The 24,541-nt window shown below is 52.5% G+C and overlaps 1 protein-coding gene and 1 pseudogene across 1 annotated transcript in view; both read left to right on the forward strand.

Annotated features, from left to right (window-relative positions):
• Positions 1-24,541, forward strand: part of LOC149328104 (uncharacterized) — a 398,869-nt gene that overhangs the window by 47,653 nt on the left and 326,675 nt on the right. The gene's annotated exons all lie outside the window — the stretch shown is intronic.
• Positions 7,081-9,325, forward strand: LOC149328106 (uncharacterized; annotated as a pseudogene).

Below are 24,541 nucleotides of genomic sequence, written 5' to 3' on the forward strand. Positions count from 1 at the left end.
CTTGACGTTATGCGCGTTTTGCCGCACGAATCGACGACCGCAACCGCGAATCGCGAGCGTTCTGCGTATTCCGCGGCGTCAACAAACCTTGTCCCCGTATCGTCTCCATGGCTGTGCAGGAGAGCTCTGGCCCTGGCCACTCTTCTTCCCCGGTTGTGTTCCGGGTGGACGTTTCGTGGAATCGGGTCGACTCTTAGCGTTTGTCTGATCGCGTTTGGAATGGCGACTTTCTGGCCTTGTTGTACGTGGTAACGGATGCCGAGACTTTCCATGATCTGGCGGCCTGCTGTCGTTCCCGTTAATCTTTCCAGTTGTGAAGTGCGCTGCGCCTCGGCGATTTCGCTAAGCGTGTTGTGAAGTCCGAGCTGGAGCAAGCGATGCGTGCTGGTAGACTCGGGTAGACCCAGTGCTATCTTGTACACCCTGCGAATGAGGACATTGATCTTGGCTTCTTCTCCCTTGTACCAGTTGTGGAATGCCGCAACGTACGCAATATGGCTAATGACGAAAGAGTGTATGAGTCGTGTGAGACTCTCCTCCCTCATTCCGTTTCTTCTGCTAGTGATCCTCTTGAGGATTCGCATGGCGTTAGCTGTCTTGTGCTTTAATTTAGTGATCGTTTCGCCGTTGACGCCGTTGGCCTCGATTATCATGCCGAGGACCCTAATTGTGTGTACTATCGGGATGGTTGCTCCGTTTCTCGTACGTAGTCTGATCTCTTCGTACTCGCGCTTTGTCGTTGCCGCATTCCGACCACTCCCGGGTGGTCTGCCCCTCTGCGTGGGGCGGTAGAGTAGGAGTTCTGACTTTTTCGGCGAACATCGTAAACCCGTACCCTCTAGGTATTCCTCTATTGTCTCGATTGCTAGTTGCAGTGCCGTTTCGATGTGACCGTCGCTGCCTTTGTGCACCCAAAGGGTTATATCGTCGGCGTATATTGTGTGCCGGACGTCTTTCAGTTCTTGTAGCTTTTCTGCTAGGCCGATCATGACCAGGTTGAAGAGCGTGGGCGAGATGACGGAGCCCTGCGGGGTGCCGGTGCTCCCCAGCGTTTGCTCTTCTAGCTGGAGGTCCCCTGCCACTAAAACAGCTCGCCTGTCTGTCAAGAAATCTTTAACGTAGTTGTACGTGCGTACACCAAGGTTATGCCGCGATATCTGGTGTAAGATCGCCGAGTGCGCGATTCTATCGAACGCGCTTTCAAGGTCGAGGCCGAGAATTGCTTTGGTGCCTCTCGTCTTGCCATCAAGAACGTGGTGCTTCAGTTGTATCATTGCGTCCTGCGTGGACAATTGTGGGCGAAATCCTATGATGGATGGTGGGTATGCCCCTTTGTGCTCTAAGTGGGCTTGCCAGCGGTTAAGCAATGCGTGCTCCATGGTCTTGCCGACGCAGGACGTCAGCGATATGGGGCGAAGGTTTTCGAGGCTCGGTGCTTTTCCGGGTTTCGGGATTAGTATCATTTTCGCAGTTTTCCATTGTTGCGGGAGGGTGCCGCGCTGCCAGTAGTCATTGATAAATGCCGTTAACTGTTCCACGGATTTGTCGTCAAGATTCTTCAGGGCGCGATTCGACACACCATCAGGGCCTGGCGCCGATCTGCTGTGTAGGTTGTGCAGCGCCGTCCTGATCTCTTCTGCACTAAAGTCCTTATCCAATTCTACATTCGGATCCCCATCATAAGGGCCGTGTTGTGCAGTCGACGTGTGCGGCAAGTACTTGGCTAGTAACTGGTCGGTCACTGCATCTTCACCGTACTTCTCGAGCTCCCTGTGTAATAGACGTGCGAGGCAGTCACTCTGGTGGGATTTGGTCTTCGTTTCGTCCAACAGATACCTGAGCAGGTTCCACGATTTCCCGTTGTGCAGTTGTCCATCGACTGCATTGCATAACTCGTCCCATTGCTGGCGGTTGAGCGTTCGGCAGTGCTCCTCGATGTTGCGGTTGATCTCAGCTATTTTCTTTCTAAGTCTCCGATTGAGTCTCTGGCCCTTCCACCTGGCCAGGATCGAATTCTTCGCCTCGATGAGATGCGCCAGGCGGCTGTCCATCTTGTCAGTTTCAACCTCAGTTTCGACGGTCTTGGTTGACGCTTTGGCGTCTGCAACCAGCGAGCGGGTCCAGGCTTCGATGTCCGTGATTGTATCACCTGCAGATTCTTTTTGGTCTCGTTTCTTTCTGAAGTCTTCCCAGTCGGTCCATTGGAACTTTCGCTTACTGCCCTGCGCCTTGTCTGGCGTCTGGACGTATATTTCGACGATCATGTGGTCGCTCCCAAGGTCGGTCGACGTGTTTTTCCACGTGGTGGCCGTCGTCCCGGTATTTCGGGCGAACGTAAGGTCCGGGGTCGTGTCTCTGGTAGTAGAGTTACCGATTCTTGTCGGGTGCGCCGGGTCCGTAAGTAACATGAAGTCGAGTTCATGCGCATCTTGTCCGAGTTGTCTTCCCTTGGTCGTGCTGTATCCGTAACCCCATGCTGTGTCTGCCGCGTTGAAATCGCCCCCTGCAATCAACGTCCGGGACCCGGCAATCTTCAGCGTCTTCTGAAACAGCGCACGGAAGCGTTGGCGGTGTTTTGACGGGCTGCTGTAAACGTTCAATATGAATATACTTTGTTTCCTCTGCTTGGTGGGTATCAGTTCGATGAAAGCGTGTTCCATCTGGACGCCACTTAGTTCGTGTTCAACGAATGTGAGACGCTTCCTAACGAGCGTGCATACACCCCTCCCCTTGATTTTGCTGTCATGCGTTTTGTAGCCAGTCAAAGTAGCCGCATTGGTGAGTGTTTCTTGGAGTAATATTACGTCCGGTTTACGTGTTGCGTGCCGGATGTGTTGCTGTAGAACCGCCTTTTTGCCGGCGAAGCCACGGCAGTTCCACTGCCATATTACTATCCCTTGGTTGTCATTGGCCATGTTGATGCTGAAGCGAGTTGTCCGCCTGCCCTTGATGGTGACTCGGTCCCACATCACAGCTAGCCGGCACGTGTCCGTGTTGCGTGAATACGGAGTGATTCATTATTATCTGCATGTTTCCTTCGAGGTTAGTGGTCCTGTTTGCTAGCCCGAGGACTGTTGCGTGAAGGGTCTCAATGGTACTTTGCATTGTGCACAGCATTGTCTTGATGTCTGTAATTTCGGCTGGAACCTGGGTCTCGAAACCACCCTCGTGCTGTTGTTGTAGCGGGCGTTTCTTCGGGGCGGGCGCGTTCGCGTCCGGAACGCTCGTTGGCGCCTGCTGTTGTGCGATTTGTTTGTTTTGTTCCACCACGGCGTGCTCGCGTCTGAGTTCTTGCACCTCCAGCATGAGCTTTTGCACTAGTTCGCGCATTACCGCGTTCTCTTTTCGTATTTCTGCGTTTTCTTTCCTGAGCGCCTCTAAAATGCCATTATCGACTTTGTGATTTTGCTGATTATGCCCTGGGACTACAGGCGCTGTTACGACCCCCTCCCGCGCGGTGCCCCGGACAGTATCCGCCCAGCTCACCTTGTCTCCGGGAGTTGGTGTCCTGGATCTCGATGTTTTCTGATCGCGGCTGTCCCTTTGCCGGCTGCGGGAGCGGGATCCGTCACGCGAACTCGACGTTGATCTCAGTCTGGGCGGCTGGATGGGCGGGAAGTCTTGCTGCGTTAGTTGGGCATTTGCGTTTTGGCGTTCCCATCGTCGCCTGCGAATCACGTACGGAGTCTTGTACCTTGCCTTGCAGCCCTTGTCGGCCGTCATGTGAGCGCCGCCGCACAGGTTACACTTGGGCGAGCACTGGTGTCCCTTGTCGGGGTCGCGGTCTCCGCATCCCCTGCATATGCGGTTGGCGGGATTTGGGCAAACGTCCATGCGGTGGCCGAGGCGTCCGCACTTGTAACAGATGTCAATTTGCTTGCGATACAACGTGCAACGGACGAGTGTTGCGCCGTACCTGACGACGTTGGGCACCTTGAGTCCGTCAAAGGCAATAACGACCGTGGTCGTAGTGCCTATGCGTTTGGCCGCCAGTGCAAGTGGGTTTCTCGGGTTTACGATGTTCTCGTCCAGTGCCTGGGGTCCGTGCGCAATGGGGATGCCATGAATCACTCCCTTGGTTGTATTATCGGGTGCCGTTTCATACGCGTTGACTGCATGTGATTTTCCTTGGATGTCAATTTGCCGTATTTTGGCATAGCGGTCCGCGTTCGTTCGTTTCGCTGTGCTGACGACGACGATGTTCTGGTGTGAGTTGGGACAGACCGTGTCTTCTGCACCTTCGTCTCCCGTTATGCCAGCGGCTGCGAAGATTGCGGCGGTGACCGTCGGGGCGCCGACCTTAACGATGTCGAGACCGCCTTGTGGTCGAACCACGATTTTGATTTCCTCCTTCGGTAGTCTGGGCATGCGTCCCGCTTTAATAACCTTTCCTTTGACATTCTTGGGTTTCGTACCTTGCTGGCTGGTGCCATGCGCGTTCGTTCTTGCATCGATGTCGTGCGTAGAATTCGTACCGCGGTCTCGGGTTTTCGAACGCCGCTCTCCGGCGGTCTTCCATCCGGCTTCTTCGGTAATTTCTTCGGCGGAAATGTCTTCCCCCATCACTTGCACGTTCATTCTTGAGTGACGTTCGTCGGCTTGTGCCGCTTCGTTCAGAACAGTCCGTACACTTGGTGCCGCGTTCGTCAGCGGCGCGCAGCTGTTGCGCCCGCTAGGCCTAGCGTCTGGCGAACGCGCCTAGGCCCAGCGAAGCTACGGCGTGGTCGGAATGCAGATAATTCAATATCTCTGAGAAGAATGGTGGCCCACCTCAAAACTGGGTATCCGTCGATCAGTAGTAGAGGTCTCCGGAATAATTTCGACCACCTGCGGATCTTTAACGTGCACTGACATCGCACAGCACACGGGCGCCTCTTGCGTTTCGCCTCCATCAAAACGCGGCCGCCGTGGTCGGGTTCGAACCCGGGTACTCCGGCTTGGTAGACGAGCGCTTTACCACTGAGCCACCGCGGCGGGTACAGCACACGGGCGCCTCTTGCGTTTCGCCTCCATCTGAACGCGGCCGCCGCGGTCGGGTTCGAATCCGGGTACTCCGGCTCGGTATACGAGCGCCTTATCGCCGAGCCACCGCGGCGGGTAGGTCTCGGGGCATTGACATTTTACGGGCACCGACATTTGACGGGCAGTGACATGTCGGGCACTGACATGACGGGCGCTGACATTTGCAAAGCGCATGGGCGCTTTTCCGTTTCGCCTCCATCGAAACACGGCTGCCTCAGTTGGGTTCGAACCCCGGATAGGATAGGATATGCGGGTAGCTAGAGGGCTACCCACTAAGACGACGGTCGAAAGGTCTTGGCTCTCGGCGACGGCTTCGGCCAGCTGGGCAAGTTGTAGTTGAGTCTCCGGGTTCAAGCTCAGTAGAAAGGCCTCGAACTGATCTTTCGACTTTGTCGTCCCTCCCGGGGGGCATGAGGCTGCTCCTATAGTATGTGATCCCAGTTGACCGCGAATTACAACTCAGTAGCCAAGCGCCCTAGAGATGAGCTCCCGCGGCTTGTTGTCGGTTTCGCTGCTTCAGAGGCTAGCGATACCTTCTTTCTTTTTAATCGTAATAATTGTACGGCTATGTTTGCGGCTTCTTATCATCACGTTCTTCTCCGCATGATTACGATCAAAAGAATGAGTTTACGCGAAAAAAATAGTACCATCGGATAGAGCATCGAAAAATCTCGCGCGAAAAATCAGGGGGTTGAGGTGGGTTAATTAGTTAATTAATTAAAGCTGAAAATGTCCAAAAAGTGGTAGAGGCCAGAGTAAAGGTGGAGCGAAATTTGAAAGCTCTGGAGGTGTGGCACCACATGACCTGAAGTCTAGGCAGAGCCAATGCATGGCGCCAAATTGAAAACAAAGCGAGGTGGCGCGATGTTTGAAAACTCAGATGGGCAATTGGTTGAACTCGGTTAAGTAAAACAATTAATTGTGGTATTGTGGTATTAATTGCAATGTAGGGGCCGAGGGGCACGTCAAGCCAAAATTTCTGGCTTTTTCCCCTCGGCCCTCACCATGTGTTCATGGGAAAATAAATTGAAATTGAAATTGAAAAATTGATAAAGTATCTTTAAGTGATCGATAAGTCAGCCATAATTGGTCGATAAGTGATCGTCAGAACAACCAGAGACGTCAATACAGTATGTGGACGTTCTGCTTTCGCATTGCTCTAATGTGGGTCTCCCAAGTGATCTAAAAGTTGTTTTGAACCCTGCCGACCTCAACATCGGTCCCCGACGCAATTTCGTATAATGAAGCTAGTAAGGCTCCCGACTTAGCATGCGGAGTACCATAGTAGCGAAAAATGACGGGTCATACTCCGCCAGGGCAAAGTTTGAAAGTGCATGGTAGCATGCTACTTTTCCTCTGTAGTAGATGACGAATTTCGGCAAGAGAGAGAGAGAATAAACTTTACTTATAGAGTCTTTGAAGAGGAAGGCTCCCGTCTGGCGCAGGTGGGCTACTGTGCGCCTGGTGGCCTCGATTTCTTGGAGCTAGGCGACCTGGTAAGCTCTCTCTGTGAGCAACATTTCTTGCCACAGGTACGAGGTGCCCAGCGCTGTCTCCCCTTCCTCATCTGTGGTTATTCCGCTGAAAGGGATCTTACTGTGGGCCCACATGATGTGGTTAAGGTTAGCAAACGCTCCGCAGCTTTTTATTTTGCAGAGTATATATCTGAATGAATTTTGGCTAGTATTGCGGGGCAAGGGAATGTGTGCGTTTGGAGCTGCCTAAGAGTGGTTGCTTGCTCTTGCGTGAGCGTGGGGTTGGGAGGGGGATATTCCTAACTGGTCCTTTGATAGAAAGTCGCGATTTCACTAAAACTCAGTAGATGGTCCCTCGCTGAGTTGGCCGCGTGGTTTGGGAACCTGTCTGGTCCTGCCCAGATAGTTCTCGGGCTATGTAGTTGACCTTTTCGTTTCCTAGGAGGCCTGAGTGTGTGGGGGTACATATTATTTTGATTCGAGCTACTGGGCAGTATTTGCTAATTAGGTTTACGGCCGGGGGATGTAGTCTGCGTTTTATGAAGTTATTTATCGCAGTTTTTGAGCCGCTAATTATGGTATTTTCCTGCGAAACCTTTATGCACATGGCGTATGCTATTGCTGCTTCTTCTGCTTCTTCCGGACTTTTCACTGGTATGGCCGCAGCTGCTATGTATTATTCTCCTTTGGGGTCAGAATTGCGGCAAGATCAGGCCGTCGAGCGTAATCTCTGCGGTCTTGGATTTTCCGAGCATCATCACCTGGAGTATGGCACTCCATGAGTTCTGACTCGTAAGTGTTCTTTAGCTCTTCCGGAGACGCAGCTGGGTGTACATCGTGGATTACGTCGTGTACATCTCCAGGAGCCGCCACATGCGCGTTTACATCGTGAGCCTTTCGGGTGAATTTGAGTCGAGTGGAGAAGAAGACGAAGAGCGCTGCGAACAGCAGCTTCTCTTGATCGAGGTCATCATCATCATCATCTTGATCGAGCTCCTGCTTTTTCAAAATAATTTGTGCTTCTGTGGCCTTCAAGGCAACCTCGCCGTCCCAGGCGATGGCGGATGACCCGCCGCCTCTGCTGCCTTCTGTGGTTAGCAGTGTGAACCGCACAGATCAACCTGGATGCAGTATGGATCTCCCCTCAGAGCTCCCGGGGTCGTCTAGTTTCTCCGACTCGGATGACATAGAGTTCGACGGTGGCTACACCGAGATTGTGAGTCGGCGCCTGAAGAGGAAGCTTTCCAAAACCCCGACTGAGTGTGGGCCCAGTGTGCGTACGAAGCGGGCTAACAAGTCCATTGTGACCATGAAGATGCCTAACCAACACAGTGTGAGCAAGAAGACTGCTAACGAGGCCAATGTAAGTGAGCAATCTCTCACTTACACAATTTCATACATGCCTGTTGAGGATTTAGAGAATCTCAACTCCATCAACAGGCAGACTTTGACTCTTCTTCTTGAACGACTGGTTCCGGGCCAAGTCAAAGAAGTGCTTATTAATGCAAGAAGGAATATCCTCTCTGTTGATGTCTCTAGCCAGGCCACCCTGGAGAAGTTGAAGACCGTGTCTGCCCTTGGCAATATACGAGTCCGCTCGTTCTTCGCTCATGGACTTAACACTACTGCTGGTGTGATTTCTGACGTGGACATAGAGATCAAGGATATGGACTTGGTGCAACTGCTATCAAGTTCTGTTCGCATAGCTGACATCCACCGTTTCGGCCAATCACGGTGTGTCAAACTAGTGTTTGAGGGTACTACTTTACCATCCCATGTGAAAGTGGGTTTTGTGAGGCACCCAGTGCGTCCTTATGTGCCCCGACCGGTGCAGCGCCGAAAATGCTAGAAGATTGGACATGTAAGTGCTGCGTGTACGAGCACTAAAGCATGTCCGCGTTGTGGTGGCGTGCACGAGGGACCTACATGTGCGATTGAGCCTCCAGTTTGTGCCAACTGCAAAGGTCCTCATGAGGCAACGTCTAGGGAATGTCCGAAGGTGAAAACAGAGATGAAGATCTTGAAGAAAATGATGAGAGACCATTCTACTCACCGAGAAGCAGCAATCGCGGTACGTCGCTCCAGGAGGAGGACACGAAACCGGCAGAAGAAATTGAGCTCAGTAAATGACGTGTCAATACATCAGGAGGACCGAGACCGCTCTGGCGCGCAGAAGCCACCGCCTCCAGCTCCGCAAGAGCCAAGACTGTCAACCACCCAGGAGGACTCCGCAGAGTGGCCACCTCTACCATCGCGTACTGTAAGCTCTGTGACACGTCCGCCTGTGCGTCCGCCGGATGTGTCTACAACAGATGATCAAATCAGGGCGATGCTGAAACAGCTGATAGGCACCTTACGGCTGATAATTGCTGGAGTGGACACGCCAATTGCTAAGGCTGCTGTCCAAATTTTAGACGCTATTGAACCGGTGCTTGCCACCCTTTAATAGCAGTCAAAAAGTATGGCTCTACCGCCGTCAGCACCCTCACTACAGGAGAGAATCTCTCGATCGGCAGTATTACAATGGAATGCTCGAGGTCTGCGAGGCCGCCTAGCAGATTTCAGGCAGAGGATTTTCAAGTACCGATTTCCAGTGCTTGTAATATGTGAGTCTAATATCACATCTCCTTTTCGACTGTCCGGTTATGAAAGTTTCCTCTCTGAAGCGGCTGGGCATTTGAGCAAGGTACTACTATGCATCCGTCGTTCCCTCACTTACATTCGGCATCAAATTCCTGGGGGCAGTAGCAACGAGTATGTTGCAATCACTGTGACTCTGAATGGGCGCACAATCTCTATTATAGGTGGCTACATACCACCAAGGGGTCGATTTGATGCCCTACGACTAGGGAAGCGCCATTACGAACGTTCGAGGACGGGATAATGCCACGTTCATGGACAATGCAGGTCTTGTTTTGCTCAATGATGGCGGGCCGACATTTCTACGAGGGACTACCTACAGCAGCTGCCTGGACCTTGCATTTGTATCCAGGCGCCTCTCATCGTTCGCAACGTGGTGTGCTGATATTGAAACTTATGGAAGTGACCACATACCAACGTGTGTGCAGCTGCGGTGGTTTCACCGTCTTCCAAATGCCAAAATACGTTGCACCGACTGGAGTGCTTTCCGCATTGCTCTAGAAGAAACCTGTGGTAACCTCGCTGAACCAACAGATGTGGAACAGCGTATTATTTCGGCCATGCAAGATACAACGCGCAACATCTCAGCGCCTAATTCCACAGCTCCAGTGGATGTGATCTACGCGCAGCTTCGGGCGATTCGTCGGCGCGCAGAAAGAAAATACCGGAGGACAAAGGATGTCTCGGATCTCCGGGCCTCTCGACGTGCCCAGAAGCAAATACAGCGCTATTTGGAGAACCTAGGCAAACAACAGTGGCGGTCATTTTGCAGCAGATTGGATCCCCGCAAACCACTCTCCAAAATCTGGCACGTCGTTCGAGCACTGCCGACATTTCCCCAGCAGAAACACCCTTTGCGTGCATTGGCACTTTATGAAAGACGGCAAGAACTAGAGGTGGCAGAGGATTTCTGTTCGAGAATTGCCGGAAGCGCTTCTTCACCTCGGCAGCATCGATGTGCTACCCCCACGATGGACGATCGACTGGACATCCCCTGTGAGTGAGCAGCCGGTTTCCTGTACGGCGATTATGTCTGAAGGATAGGTGCAATTTGTGATGTGTTGTTTAAGAAGACCCTGCTTTCGGCGGATTCCACGGCAGTTCCACTGCCATCTTTCGAGGGTTTCCAACTTGACCCAGCTTTTACGGTTTTGAACAAATACAAGGCAGCGCAAGGAGACGCGGACTAGACGAGACAACAAGGACGGCGCACGGTTGCTCGCCATACTGAGATGGCCTGTTATAGGTTTTTACACTGGATTACATGGCTGTATTATACTAGGCGCTCTCTATCCTTGCGCGTCTCGTCTTTGATGTGGGAGATGAGGTTCGTAAGATTTGTCAATGCATTGTTAGCAGCCGCCATGGCAGTTGTAAATTCCTGCCACCCTATAGTTGTCGCCCGATCTTCGTCTGTTTGTGGGTTAGTGTTGTTATGCCTTATTCTTTGGGCCTTTAGTTCGTCTATGAGATCGTTTAGTTTCTGTCTCAGCTGAGCGTTTTCTGCCCTTAGCGTCTGAATTATTTGTCTTAGATCTTGAGCTTCCTTGTTAGATTGCCCATTAGCGTTGTTACCTATCACTGTTGTCGGTGTGTTCGTGTTTTTTGGAGCAGTGGGAGAGGTAGGGAAAAGATGCTCTTTCCAGGTCACCCTGGTTTCTTCTTTTTTTGCTGTGGTATTTTTCTGCTGCTGCTTCTTTTTGGATTCCGTACCGTCCCGGGTCCTGGACGGCGATCTCGACTTTGCTCCTGATGTTGATGCCGATCTCGACTCGGATCTCGAACTGGAGTCCTCGCTGAACCAGGGTTTCCGGGCCCGGCTGCGTACGCCATTTTCTCAGCCGCCTGGTTCCTCTTTTTTTCTCGTCCCTAGTTTCGTTTTCCTGAGGCGTTCCTTGCACTTCTTTGCCCCTGTAGGATGCGGATCCGTGTATAGCGCACACCTGGGCTCGTAGGAGTGTCCATCCTCGATCACTGGCTCGGTGCATTTGGAGCGGACGACGACGTCAGGTGTCGGGCACACATCCGCCCTATGTCCGGCCTCGAAGCATGTATAGCACACTTGCCGCGATGATCGATAGAGGGAGCAACGTATCTTGCCGCCATTGTAGTAGACGTAGCGCGGAACGATCTTTCCCTCGAAGGTAATGACGGCGCTTTCGGATTTTCCAAGCATTCTTGCATAAAGCATTTTAACTCCTTGGGTACATACAAGAAGATGTGATAGTAATTCAGTTGCCGTGGTCCCGAAGTCTAGTCCATGAATGACACCTTTGCATGTATTGTCCGGCGCGGCCACGTAAGCCGTCACTGCTCAGTCATTTCCACCAACGCGTAGACTCGACATACACTGCACAGCACTGGCAGCCTCCATGCTTGGCGTGCTGAGATAGCGGTGTTGGATCGGTTGCGTAGCCGTATAAGGAAGCTGCCTTCGTGGCAGATGTCTGGTTTTCCGCATGCTTTGGTTATAGCCCGGGCCATCTGATGCGTGCTCAGTTCGCTGATGTTGAGTCCACTCTTCGGTCTAAGGATGACTTTGAAGTCGTTTTTTAGCAGAGGAGGCAACTTCTCTCTCCGAACGGGTTTCCACTTGAGTTTGGGTTGGCTCAGCGCTGAGTTGTCAGCCGCGTCTGTCCCCGCCTCCGGAACGGCAATCAGTCTCGAGTTGTGGTATTTGGCAGTGAACCATCCCCTGTTGTCAATTGTTCTCTTTTGCGAGAGGTCGGTAGCGCTGTCGGTAGCGTCGTCATCGCTTTGAAGATTCTCTTCGAGCGGTGTCTTGGCTCCAGCCGACGCCTCTATGTCAGCGCCAGCCATCCTCACGGGTGCGGTGTGAGCTTTAGCAGCGTCTCTTCGAGCCGACGGCCCGACGTCGCCTAGGCTTAGCGCGCCATTCTCCGCCTTGCATTTTCAGACGGACAGAAAACGGCGAAATCTGGACTCACGGATGAAAAGCGATTATCCACGGATTTCACTTGATCACTAAAAAAACGTTGGAGTACTTAATTTCTAATATGGGCACGTTTTCCGGGAGAAATGAGGCTCGAGGCAGGAGCACTTGCCTGTTCATTCCTAACTATCGAGCTTGCATGGCGGAGTGGTTAGGGTGCTCATCTCGCACTCCGGAGACCCTGGTTCGATTCCCCAACTCGACCAATTTCCTACTCGGTTTTATTTATTTTGTGGTCTGACTAGAAATGTTGATTCGACTAATTGGTCTCTACCATTGTTCTAATGCCATCCATCATGTCCTGTCACTCACCTGTCAAGTGATGGAACTCTGTAGAATGTTCTACACAATGTCTATGAAACGTCTAACTATTAATGATTGCTAAGCATGACTTGTACATTTGGTGATACTAGTTGATGTGTGGTTAGTGATAGTTAACTTGACCTTAACTAGTAAAAATATTAATGAGTGTAAGTTAAGGTACAGGCGCAGTGCACAGTCCCACATTCCACTTCTTAACTACTACTAATTTCCAATTAGTCATTTAGTCATTAAGTGCAAAGATAAAATCATGAAATCCCTCTATATCATGTTCTGATGTCTTTCGGTTGCACCCTATTATCGATTGATTGGCATATTCCCAATAAGGCATGCATCCGAAACGCGGAACATTCGCTAACACATCTTGGTCACAACAGTATGAGGTATTAAAGGCTTTCGCCTAAGTAGTAATTAACTGCTAATTAATGACGCTTAAGCTTAGCGTTTAGGAGTGGAACGCAACAGCGTGTTGTAGCGCTGCCAGAGTCCATAGAACGCCACCCCCCGTTCGGCGTGGTGCCTTGCCCTTTGAACGCAACGCTTTTTGAGCAAAAGAAATGGCGCAGTAATTCTCTGTCATCTCGGTGGACACTAGAACCACACCGTGCAGGAAGGGAAGAAGTGGGCATGAAAGAAGAAAGAGAAACAGGGGCCACCCGTCAAAAGCGTAACACCTGTGCTGACAAGCTTCTGCCGACATCCTTTCGTCAACAACGATGAGGTACTAAAGGTTTTCGCCTAAAAAACTCTACTGGGTACAACTTATTCAAAAGCTGAAATCAGACACATGGAGAGACCAAAATAAAGAGAGGAGAGAAGTAGGGCCCGAGAGGATCTCAAGCCTTTATTAGAGAATTTATTGTTTACCAAAAAACTTTACAATTCAATTGACAGAGAGAGAGAGAGGAAACTTTATTTCAACAGGAATTCGGGGCACGCCCCAGGGTCCCCGCATGACCCCACTGCACTCAAGTGTTTGTTCCTAAGGCCCATAACACTGGCAGCACGGCCGGTGGCGATGGTCTGCACGGCCGGGTCCTCCGAGCGCAGCAGGGTCTCCCAGTCCTCCCAGGTCTCGAGGTTCTCTAGGTCCCGCGGGGGAGGGTCCGCCGGGCAGATGGAAAGGATGTGGAGGGAAGAAGCGAAGGGCTCTGGGCATAGGGCGCATGCCGGATTGGGGGAGGAGGGATGATAGGGGCTAGGTTAAGGGGTGAGGGGAGAGTGTGTGTCTGTAGTCTGCGCCAGAGTGTTGCGTGTTTGTTATCTAGGGAGGGGTGGGGCGGGGGGTAGAGCTAGCGTGAGGCTCTTTATGCCTGGGTCAGCTCACTGAATGTGTGCATGCGCTCCTCCGTGAATCCCCGATCCGAGGCCACCTGAGCCCGGTTTAAAGAACCTCGGGCTAAAAGGTTGGCAGCCTCGTTTCCGGGATTCCCGGAGTGTGCAGGCACCAATATCAGCTCGACATGGCGGGGGGAGGGTGCATCGGGCGAGTCCAGTATGCCAAAAGCAGGGACATGAACTCGGCCTCGAGCAAAGTTTAAAATCGCAGTTTTAGAGTCACTTAAAATATACCGGGATTCCGTGCGAGTGATAGCAAGTGCAATGGCGGCTTCCTCTGCAACCTCTGGGGACGTGTCTGTACGGAGAGGTAGTGTGAGGTGGGGGTATGAAGAGTCCACCACAGCTGCTATCGCTTCATCACCCGTGCAGGCAGCGTCCAACCATACGGCGTCCGGCTCGGGGCCGTACGCTCGATGGAGTGCCTTCGCACGGGCTCTGCGGCGCTGCTCATGGTGGGACGGGTGCATATTCCTCGGGAGCGGCCTAATGAGAAGCTCCCGGTGTCGTGGGATGGCGAGGAGGTTTGGGTCGTTGGCCGGTATTCTGATGCCGAGGGAGTCCACGATATACCGACCTGTGGAAGTTTGTATGAGCCAGAAGTATTGGACCTGTCGGTGGGCCTCCACCAGTTCCCCGATCGTGTTGTGGAGACACAGGCCTAGTAATCTTTCTGTGGGTGTGTTGAGGGGAAGATGAAGTGCTACTTTGAATGCCTTGCGAATCAAAGCATCCAAAGCGTAGATGTCATGTTTGGATCAACAGACATGCTCACCAAGTTCACAATATGGACTGGTCTCAAAATATCGTTATATAAGGTACAAGTCAGCGCAACAACCTAGATGCACATGTGATGACATCAAAAGTGGTCTATTTTTATGATTCAAGATAAGACGAGCTGGTTCTCAGTGGCTGCATCGTGTACTTACTTATGCACTGTACAATCGGAGGGCCAAAAAGCCGCCATCTGAATATTACCAAATCCGACTCTCCCTTTTTATTAGTCGCACCTTTCATGAAACAGCGCACAAGATCCGAGTGGTGGAGTGCAAATTTGTACAGTCAGTTTTTAAAAACCCCAAAAGAGATTGTCATATTGTTCATTAGCCGAATTTTAAATCGTCGTTTGCCATAAGTTGTTAATCAAACGTACAGCTTGCTTAAGAGAACAGGGAATTTCTGAAAACAACCATGGTCCCGCCAGTTTGGCTAAGTGGTTGCGGCGCCCGGCCGCTGACCCGAAACACCTGGGTTGGATCCCGTCCGCGGCTGCTGAATTTTGATGGAGGGAAAATTCTAGAGGCCCGTGTACTGTGTGATATTAGTGCACGTTAAAGAACCCCAGGTGGTCGGAATTTCCGGAGCCCTTCACTACGGCGGCCCTCATGGCCTGAGTCGCTTTGGGTCGTTAAGGCCCAATAAACCAAAGTATCATTATGTGATGCAAAAAAAAATGGCCGTGGTTTAGCTCTGGTTAAACCTGGCGGATTGCGAATGCAACATCTGCGCGTAGCCATATATTTTTGCTTGAGCTCCATTTCCCAGTGTCACCGTTTCGCGTGCTCTTGCAGGACCATACTGCGCATGCTCGAGGACCAAGCGACGTCACTACGCACAGCTACCGTGCCTCGGGATTCCGCCGCTAGACTCGAACGGGAGCGGACGCTCTGTCGATGGGCTACGTCGACGACAACCGCTCACTCTCTACCTCGGTCACCCGATCTCCGACTCTGCGTGAATCAAGTATATTGAGGCAGCGTTCGCTACGGCTACTCACGTTTCCAAGGTGGGCCGATTTTTGCACCCATTATTGAGGCTTTTAAGAGCTTAGCGAGCCCAGTGGGGCGCTAGGCCTAGTTAGGCCTAGGCAGGCAAAGGCACCCCCGGCGGCCGAGGCCCGCTAAGAACCTCGGTGAAAATGACTGAACCTATGGAGGGAACGAATATTGACCCCGAGGAGCTGAAACAGCCCGGTCAGTGGTTTGTCAGCAAAAAAAGAGGAAAGGTGGTGCCGCTCGAGGACGAGGAACGCGCTGTCGCCGCTCAGCGAGAGAGAGAACTAGCCGCGTCCAAGCGCGCTGGCAAGAAAATGGCAGCAAAGTCGGTGGAAAGGCAGACAGTCAAGATACCAGACGGAGCTGAAAAAATTATTCTTCGCCCACGGGGTGGGGTTAGCCGCCTCCTTACACACGGCAGCCTAGAATTAGCGGAATTGATCGCTCGCACCGCCGGCGTCGATCTCGCCGAGGCCCAGGAGGACATTTTCTCTGTTAACACAAAACAACAATCCATTCTCATCGCCACAACAAGTGACGAGAGGAAAGGGAAATACGTTGGGCTGCGCGTCCTCCAATTTGGCAGCGACAAAATTGACGTTTCCGCATACGTGGCTATGCCCGAGGACTGCGGGAAGGGTGTCGTGCACGACATTCCCTTACGCTTCACTGAGGAAGAACTTGTGCACCGACTCCGCACCATCAAGGGCAACCCACCCGTGCTAGGAGTCAGGCGTCTGGGTAAAAATTCAACCACGGTCCTAATCCTATTCGAAAATCCGGAGGTTCCGAGGTGGGTGAAATTCTCGCTTACGTGGCAAAGGTGCGCACTATACCGCAAAAAGTACGAGGTGTGCAATGCATGCGGACGCCTGGGCCACCGCGAAGATGTCTGCCCGGATCCCGACAATGTCAAGTGCCGAAGATGCGGCGCGGAGCGCCCGGCGTCGGGACATACTTGTGACGCGAAGTGTCAGCTGTGCGGCAAAAATCACCCGCTCGGCGACAAGAAGTGCAGGGAAATCTACAGGACTCCCTATCTGATCAAGAAACGTCAGTGGGAGCAAAAAATTAGCCAGCAACGGCAGCAGCTGCAGCAGCAGCAAACATCGGACGCAACACCCGAAGGCGATTGCAGAGGACGCTCAAAGGTCAGAGGAGGGGACACCCGCGGCCGGCGCGGAGATTCCCGAGGCAGTACCGGAGACTTTCGACTACGGAGCGGGGACTTCCCGCCACTGATGGACACTACCGGTCGAGGCCGTTCGAGCTCCCGTGGCAGAGGGCGATCCGGATCCAGGTCCGGAGCCAGGGCCAGTTCCAGTTCGAGCTCCCGTGGCAGAGGACGATCCGGATCCAGGTCCGGAGCCAGGGCCAGTTCCAGCTCCAGGGACGCGAGGAACCCGTGGACCCCCCGGAAGAGAAGCCCGAGCGGGGACCGTAAAATCGTAAGTTTCAGCAGCGCGGCCTCCCAGGCGAAAGATGAGAAAGATAGAGAAATAGAAAATTTAAAAAAGGAAGTCGATGGACTTAAGAAGATCATTAAAAAACTCACTCAGGACCTTCACCGACCTCAACCACAAACATGCGCAGGGTCCCTCCCGTCTCAGCAAGCGTTTCCTTCAGGACAAGTAGCTAAATCGGCTCCCCCACCTCCGGCGTCAAACGCACTCACACCAAACGCGCCGCCGGCGACGGAGGAGGAAAAGATGGTCACTGAGCCGATTAGACCTCCCCCGCAGAAACGGAGGGGTGGGGAGACAGATCCGATGGTGGCATTAGAACAAAGGTTAGACGCGAAGTACCAGGCGAGATTCGAGAGGATCGAGACTGGCATGATCGAAATTATGGGTCTCCTAAATAAGATTCAGGAACAACTTACAGTTGCTGCCGGAAACGCAGCCTCTGGCGCTCTCACGGGGACGCAGCCAGTACTTCGCCATTCCGAATATGGCCAGAACTCTATCAAAGAATGATTCGACTGTGTGGCAGTGGAACTGCCGAGGGTTCCCGCGTAAGCGAGCGCTCGTGCAACAGTACCTCGAGCAGGAAAATGAGAAACCTTTAGCCATAGCGCTGCAAGAAACGGGCAAGGGCGCGGTTAAACTTACGGGATATCAAGCGTTTGCTAGCGACCGCGGGGAAAAATCTCGGGTTACTACATTCGTCAAAAGGAACGTAGCGGCAATCGCACACGAAATCAGTTCTCGTGACATTGAGGCGGTTCTCGTTGAAATTCTCACGGGTAGGAAGGTGGAGCCCAGTATTTTCCTCTTAAACATTTACAGCACCCCCAAGCAGCGTAAAGTTAGGTTCAGGGCCCTCTTTCGCAAAGCCATCACGGCGGCAGGAACAAACCCGCTAATAATTGTAGGGGACTTTAACGCGGCCCATCAAGAGTGGGGATACAATAGACACGACCCGAAGGGAAGGCAGCTGTGGGAAGACTTTCATGAATTGGGCCTCACACTGCAAACGGACCCGGGCTGTCCGACCAGGGTGGGAAACAGCGTGAGCGTCGACACTACCCCAGATCTAACCTTCACCAGAAACGTTGCAGAGATTACCTGGAGAAACACCGACATCAACTTTGGGAGCGATCACTACGTCCTCGCAGTAACCCTTAAACGGGGAGCCAAAGTAAGAAGCAGCAGAAAACCCAGTGTAACTCAATGGGATAAATTCAGACAACTCAGAGAAAGCTCCGACGTAGAGCAGAACATCCAGGATATCGACGAATGGGTGGAAGCCCTCATGCGCCAAGTTAAGGCCGCTACCACGACCCTACAGGAGGAAGACGCACCGACAACCGCCGACAGCAAACTCTTGCACATGTGGGAAGCTAAACGAGGCATGGAAAAGCGTCTCCGCACACAGAGATGGAACAGAAATTTGAGGCGAAGAATAGCCAGGCATAATAAGGAAATTGAGGAATACGCAATTAAACTTTCTGAGCAAAACTGGTGTAGTAGATGTGATGAAATGGAAGGCAATATGAGCCTTTCCAAGACGTGGGGCCTGCTGCGACATCTCCTGGACCCTGATAGCTCAAAAACACAATCGGGCTCTAGATTGGCGAAGGCCAGGCACGCGTTCGAGGGGACGGACGCGGAGCTCGTGGCAAAATTAGTAAACACCTACATCGGCGACACAGAATCTCTCCCCCTCCCGCAGTACAAGGGCCCTCCTAACGAGACTCTCGATGCACCCATAACAGAGGCGGAGGTTAGGGCCGAAATTTTGACTTTAAAGACGCGATCGGCCCCCGGCCCAGACGGGGTTACGAACAAATTATTAAGGAATCTGGACGACATGTCCATAACGGCGCTCACGAAATACATGCAGGAGGTATGGAGTAGCGGCCGTCTCCCTCAGCAATGGAAAACAGCAAACGTGGTGCTAATCGCTAAGCCGGGTAAACCGCCTGGATTAGAAAATCTCAGACCAATTTCCCGAACCTCGTGCGTAGGAAAGCTTATGGAACGCGTCATCCAGGCTAGACTGACACGCTTCATGGAGCAGAACAACCTGTGGCCGCACGAGATGGTCGGGTTCCGGCCGGGCTTGTGTACGCAAGACGTGATGCTTCGCTTGCAACATGACATTATAAATTCGAGATCCAAAGACGCGAAGGTGATTTTAGGTTTAGATCTAACCAAAGCCTTCGACAATGTTAAGCATGCGGCCGTCCTTGCGGGGCTTCAGGACATAGGTGTCGGCGAAAGGACGTATAATTACATCAAGGATTTCCTGTCGCACAGGACGATAAAACTAAAATTTCAGGACTTAGAATTCCCCAAGGTTTACCTGGGAAGTAAGGGAACGCCACAGGGATCGGTGCTCTCCCCCTTCCTTTTTAACGTGGCAATGAGGGGCCTTCCCGCCGCACTCAGGAATATAGACGGCATAAAATTTAGCTTGTACGCAGATGACATCAACATATGGTTGAACAGTGGTAGTGACGGTAGCATAGAAGAGCGGCTGCAGGCAGCGGCAGACACTGTAGTGTCCTACGCGGCCGAAAGGGGCCTTGTGTGTTCGCCGCAGAAATCGGAACTCTTTGTTTATAATCCGAAAGCGCTCCGGTGCAAGCGCGACTGGAATTTTGAAATTAAGGTAGAGGGCAAAGCTGTACCGCAAGTTAATCACATCAGGATCCTCGGACTTTTTATCCAAGAGGACGGTTACAATGAAGGAACGATCAAGAAGCTCAGCAACTACGCTGCGCAAGTAACAGGGATCTTCAGGAGGGTCGCGCTGAAGGGCAGGGGCCTCAAAGAAAGTAGCCTCTTGAAACTGACGCAGGCGTATATTATTAGCCGAATATGCTATGCCACGCCATTCCTCGATATTAGGGTAAACGAGAGAGAGAAGATCGACGCAATTATTCGGCGTTGCGTCAAGAGGGCGCTGGGCGTACCTATCTCCACGTCTACAGACCGCCTGTTGGAAATGGGGGTGCATAATACTTGGATTGAACTAGCCGAGGCGGTGCGAATCGCCCAGCTCGAAAGACTGAGTACAACGAATATGGGCCGGACCATCTTAGAGTGGGTCGGCCGAAAAGTAGATAGGGGCATATGCGACAATGTCGCCCTACCGCCACAATGTCGCGAGAATATCATCGTTCCCCCCCTCCCGCGCAACATGCACCCAGAACATCACAGGGAAAGATGGGAAAAGAGGGCGGAGACGCTGGTTAAAAGGGCCGGGAACTTCAGGGCGAATGAGGTTGCCTACGTGGACGCAGCGAGTGGCAGGTCGGGGGCGGCGGTCGCCTCAGTAGTCGACGGCCGAGGTGCACCAGTCGCCGCCGCCTCTATTAGGAGTAGAAACATAGATACGGCCGAGGAGGTCGCAATAGCGCTTGCTTGCGCCGGAACCAAGGCTAGTTTGATTCTTAGTGACAGCAAAACAGCAATCTGCAACATCGGAAAGGGCAGGGTCTCGCCAGAAACGGCTCGAATTCTGTCCGCAGCCAAAATTGATCGCAAGATCACCTTAATTTGGGTCCCAGCACACACATCCGTCCCCGGTAACGAGGCGGCCCACATGTTAGCCCGAGATCTCTACTTCCGGGTAACTGTAGAGCCACCCGACCCCCAGGGGATGGACGAACGTTTGCAAACATACGCGGAAATCGCCGTGCACTACCGGTTAGGCAGGCGTCTAATGCCACCACCAGATCCAAACTTAACCAATACAGAGGCCATCGCCTGGCGACGATTACAGGCCGGAAATTTCGTTAACCCTGTCTGGTTATTTCAAACCACTTTAGACGATAAAAAAGATGACAAATGTAAGACCTGCGGAGCGAGGGGGACCCTCGATCATATAATTTGGCAATGCCCTGGATCACCGGGTGCTGAGGACAATATTAAGAGTAGAGAAGCCTGGGAGGCCCTTCTGCGAAGCGAGGTCCCCGCCGACCAGAAACGAGCTGTCCGCCTGGCGGCTGAAGCCACGAAGAGACAATGTATCTTCGCCAGTCTTTAGTCGCGGAGGTCCCGTCCCCCGTCCCCTAGGCCTGCGTGCCAGGGACGGGGAGTAGGGAGCCTCCTACATCGGTGGAAATAAAAGTTATCATCATCATCATTACCGTGCCTCGGCGCGCGCGCGCTCGCTTTCCTTGCCTTAAAATGATCCGAGTGTAAAACGTGGTCTACGCCAATGGCAATGAACATGGCCTATGGCTTCAGCGCCGCCTTTTTGGCACAACGTTGTCAATGCCAACGCAAGCAGCGCACACCTGTCACTACCGCCACATGATTAGAGCATGGTGACGTGCCCAATGTTCCAAGAGGGAAGTTATGCGCCTTCCCTCTGGTTCAGGCGCCCACCGAGATGTGGACACCTAGCCCTCACCTCACGCTACGTATATTCTGCTATAGCAGAGCTGTTGTTGTTGTTGTTGTGACTGAGAGAAGGATGGAGAGGAAATTGCACGGGCCTGCTACTGGCTCGAGCCAAGCCACCACCGCTGCCACGTGCAGATAGAGAAGAGTTAAAAGATCACAGGAAAGAGAAAAAGGAAAGAAAAGACGCGCGTCGCAGCAACAACTGCGTCCGCAGCAACAACTGCTCAAAAAGAAGCGGACGCGCTCGCCGAAGCGAGAACAGATACTATAGCAGAGCTAAGCCACTGCCAATTTTATATACACCTCAAACCACGCAGATGGCGGTGCGCAAACGCTACTTCGCATCAGAGAAGAGAGAAAGGGAGACTGTCGGCGAGGCGATGGAGAGCGCTGGGCGGCGGCGGCGGCTTCGGCAAGCCAGCTGTGTGCTATGTGACGTCACCGCTCCTCGCGCATGTGCAGCTTGGCCGTTCCAGAGCTCCGCTAAATGGCTTGGCGACTAGCGCAGTGCTGCTTTCGCAAGAAAATTAAAATAGCTACAGCAAACCGGATGCTACGGGCAACACCGAAATAATAAAAAGGGTGAATAAGCTGAGCATGAAAATAGCTACAATCATGGTCTGTCTCTCCTCGGAATGTTCTTAAGGAGAGGAGGGGGTCATGTACGTTTCTCCATCTTCGCTAGACTCCCGAACCGCGGTTTAGAGAGATGATGAAAATTGAAAATTTGTTTTGAGGAGAGGGAATGGTGTTGTAACGGCCTCTCATACCTCGGTGGGCATGTCAACAACACCGTAAGAGAAGGAATAAATAAGTGAGAGAAAGAGGCGCTGCAGTGGAGGCTCCGGAATAGTTTCGAGTACCTGGGGATCTGTATAAAGAGCGTTAATAATGTACAGCACACATCCGCCTTTTATGCGGAGCATATTGCAGCCACTCAGTTCAGTCCTTGGGCACGGCCGGGCAGCCACCAAATCACGTGACAAAAACAAAAAAAGAAAAAATAATAAAAAAGCAAAAAAAGATAAAAAAAAAGACGGCTGAGCATGGTGGCGGTTGCCACCGCCCCGTTTCAAAGGGGGCGCTCCTATCCATCCATCCATCCATCCATCCATCCATGCGTCACGGAGGAAAAGCTGCTGAGAAAATCGAGTGCCGCCAAGCAATACCTCGCGCAAAAAGACCGCGCAAAAAGGGCCCCTCAAAGACGCAAACCGCCCATCAATATTCAACCCCCCATCGATCAAACCGAACTCAAGCAAGAGCCGGAACCGATCCAGCCGCAGGTGACGGAACCTGTGCCGGCTCTCCAACGCAGTCTCCCTTCAAATCAACATGGCTGCGTCCCCTCCCAACCAACACCCTAAAGGGCGCCGCCCCCCGCAATGACAGCAAGTTTTTTCCCTTGTGCAATGGAATTGTCGGGGTTTCAAAAACAGGACCAAACGCGCCCACTTAAGGGCGTACATTGACAACCTTGAACACCCCGCCGCAGTCCTTGCGTTGCAAGAAACCGGAGATGCGGTTAAGCTCACGGGCTATAACGCTTTTCAACGAGACCCGTTCACCTGTATCCTAGTCCATATGGGTTACACAGCGCAGGAGGTTGATCTCGATCTAAATTTGGAATATTCGTACGTGATGGTCTCTGTCCTCCCCCTGCGGCGAACAGATCGCCCCGCACACATACTTAATATCTACTGCCCCCCGAAACTCAAAAACATAACTTTTTCTAACATCTTTAGCGCAGCGCTAAGGATCGCGGGTCGCGACCCCCTCATGATAGTGGGCGATTTTAACGCGCCCTGTCCCATGTGGGGCTATTGCAAGGAAGAGACGCGTGGTCGTAAGTTGGCGGAACTTATATCTACGCTGGGCATCACTCTTCTAACCGACCCAGTCCACCCAACACGTGTAGGGAACTCTGTCACTCGGGACACTTGCCCCGACCTTACCCTCGTGAAACACATCCAACACGCAGAGTGGATCAACACCGAGGACACCCTCGGTAGCGACCACTGCATACTGAACACTGTCATTTACACTCGGCCCTTACGTCGCCCCCTTGCGCAGGCCAAACTTCCCGACTGGAACGCTTTCCGCCAGGCCCTCCCAGTAACTTCTCTCATGGAACAGGACTACTCCACTTGGGCACAAGGACTCATGCAAACACTCCGTTCGCACGAAAACCATATCCAGCTTACGGAGCGTGCACCTGACGTGGATAACTACCTGATGCACCTCTGGGAAGCTCGCCGCAGCCTCACTAAGCGATGGCGGCGGCAGAAACACAACCGTAAACTCCGCGCTCGCATCTCTGACCTCACCCAGCAAGCTGCCGAGTATGCTGCCCAGCTCGCAGACACTAACTGGGTAGATCGATGCAACAGCGCAGCAAGACATATGTCCAGCCGCAACACTTGGCGGCTCTTCAGGACTCTCATAGACCCCACACAAACACGCTCGGAAACACAGAAACACATCAATCGCGCGATACACAACTTTCAAGGAAACACGAAGCAGCTAGCGAACACCTTGCGCTCACAATACCTCAATCAGGATCAAGACCCGCGTGGGCAGGATTATTCGTATGCAGGCTGCGATAATCCGGAACTGGATCAACTTTTCCAGCTTCACGACCTTCGCGCGGCTCTTGCCAAAATGCGCAGGGGGACGGCGCCCGGGAGGGATAAGGTCACAGTCAAATTATTGGCGAACCTTCCTGATCGGGCATACGAAACCCTACTCGAATATATTAACGCCATTTGGACCGGGGACACTTCGTTGCCACCGGATTGGAAGACATCATTGGTAACCTGTATCCCAAAGGCGGGGAAACCGGTAAACACAGACAACCTCCGGCCCATCTCCCTCACTTCATGCGTAGGAAAACTGATGGAAACGATGGTCCGTGACCGCCTCTCAGAATATCTCGAGAGCAAGAACTCGTTTGCCGACACCATGTTCGGTTTCCGACCCAGTAAGTCCGCACAAGACATCCTTTTACAGCTTCATCACGAGGTTCTCGAACCCATACAACACCCACACAACGACAAAATAGTCCTAGCACTCGATCTCAAGGGTGCGTTTGACAATGTTAAACACGGCGTCATACTAAAACACCTTAGCGAGATAAACTGTGGTCCTCGTACATTCAAT

This window comes from Amblyomma mixtum, chromosome 9 (assembly GCF_055824585.1).
Source record: "Amblyomma mixtum isolate Tamu chromosome 9, ASM5582458v1, whole genome shotgun sequence".
Lineage (NCBI taxonomy): Eukaryota > Metazoa > Arthropoda > Arachnida > Ixodida > Ixodidae > Amblyomma > Amblyomma mixtum.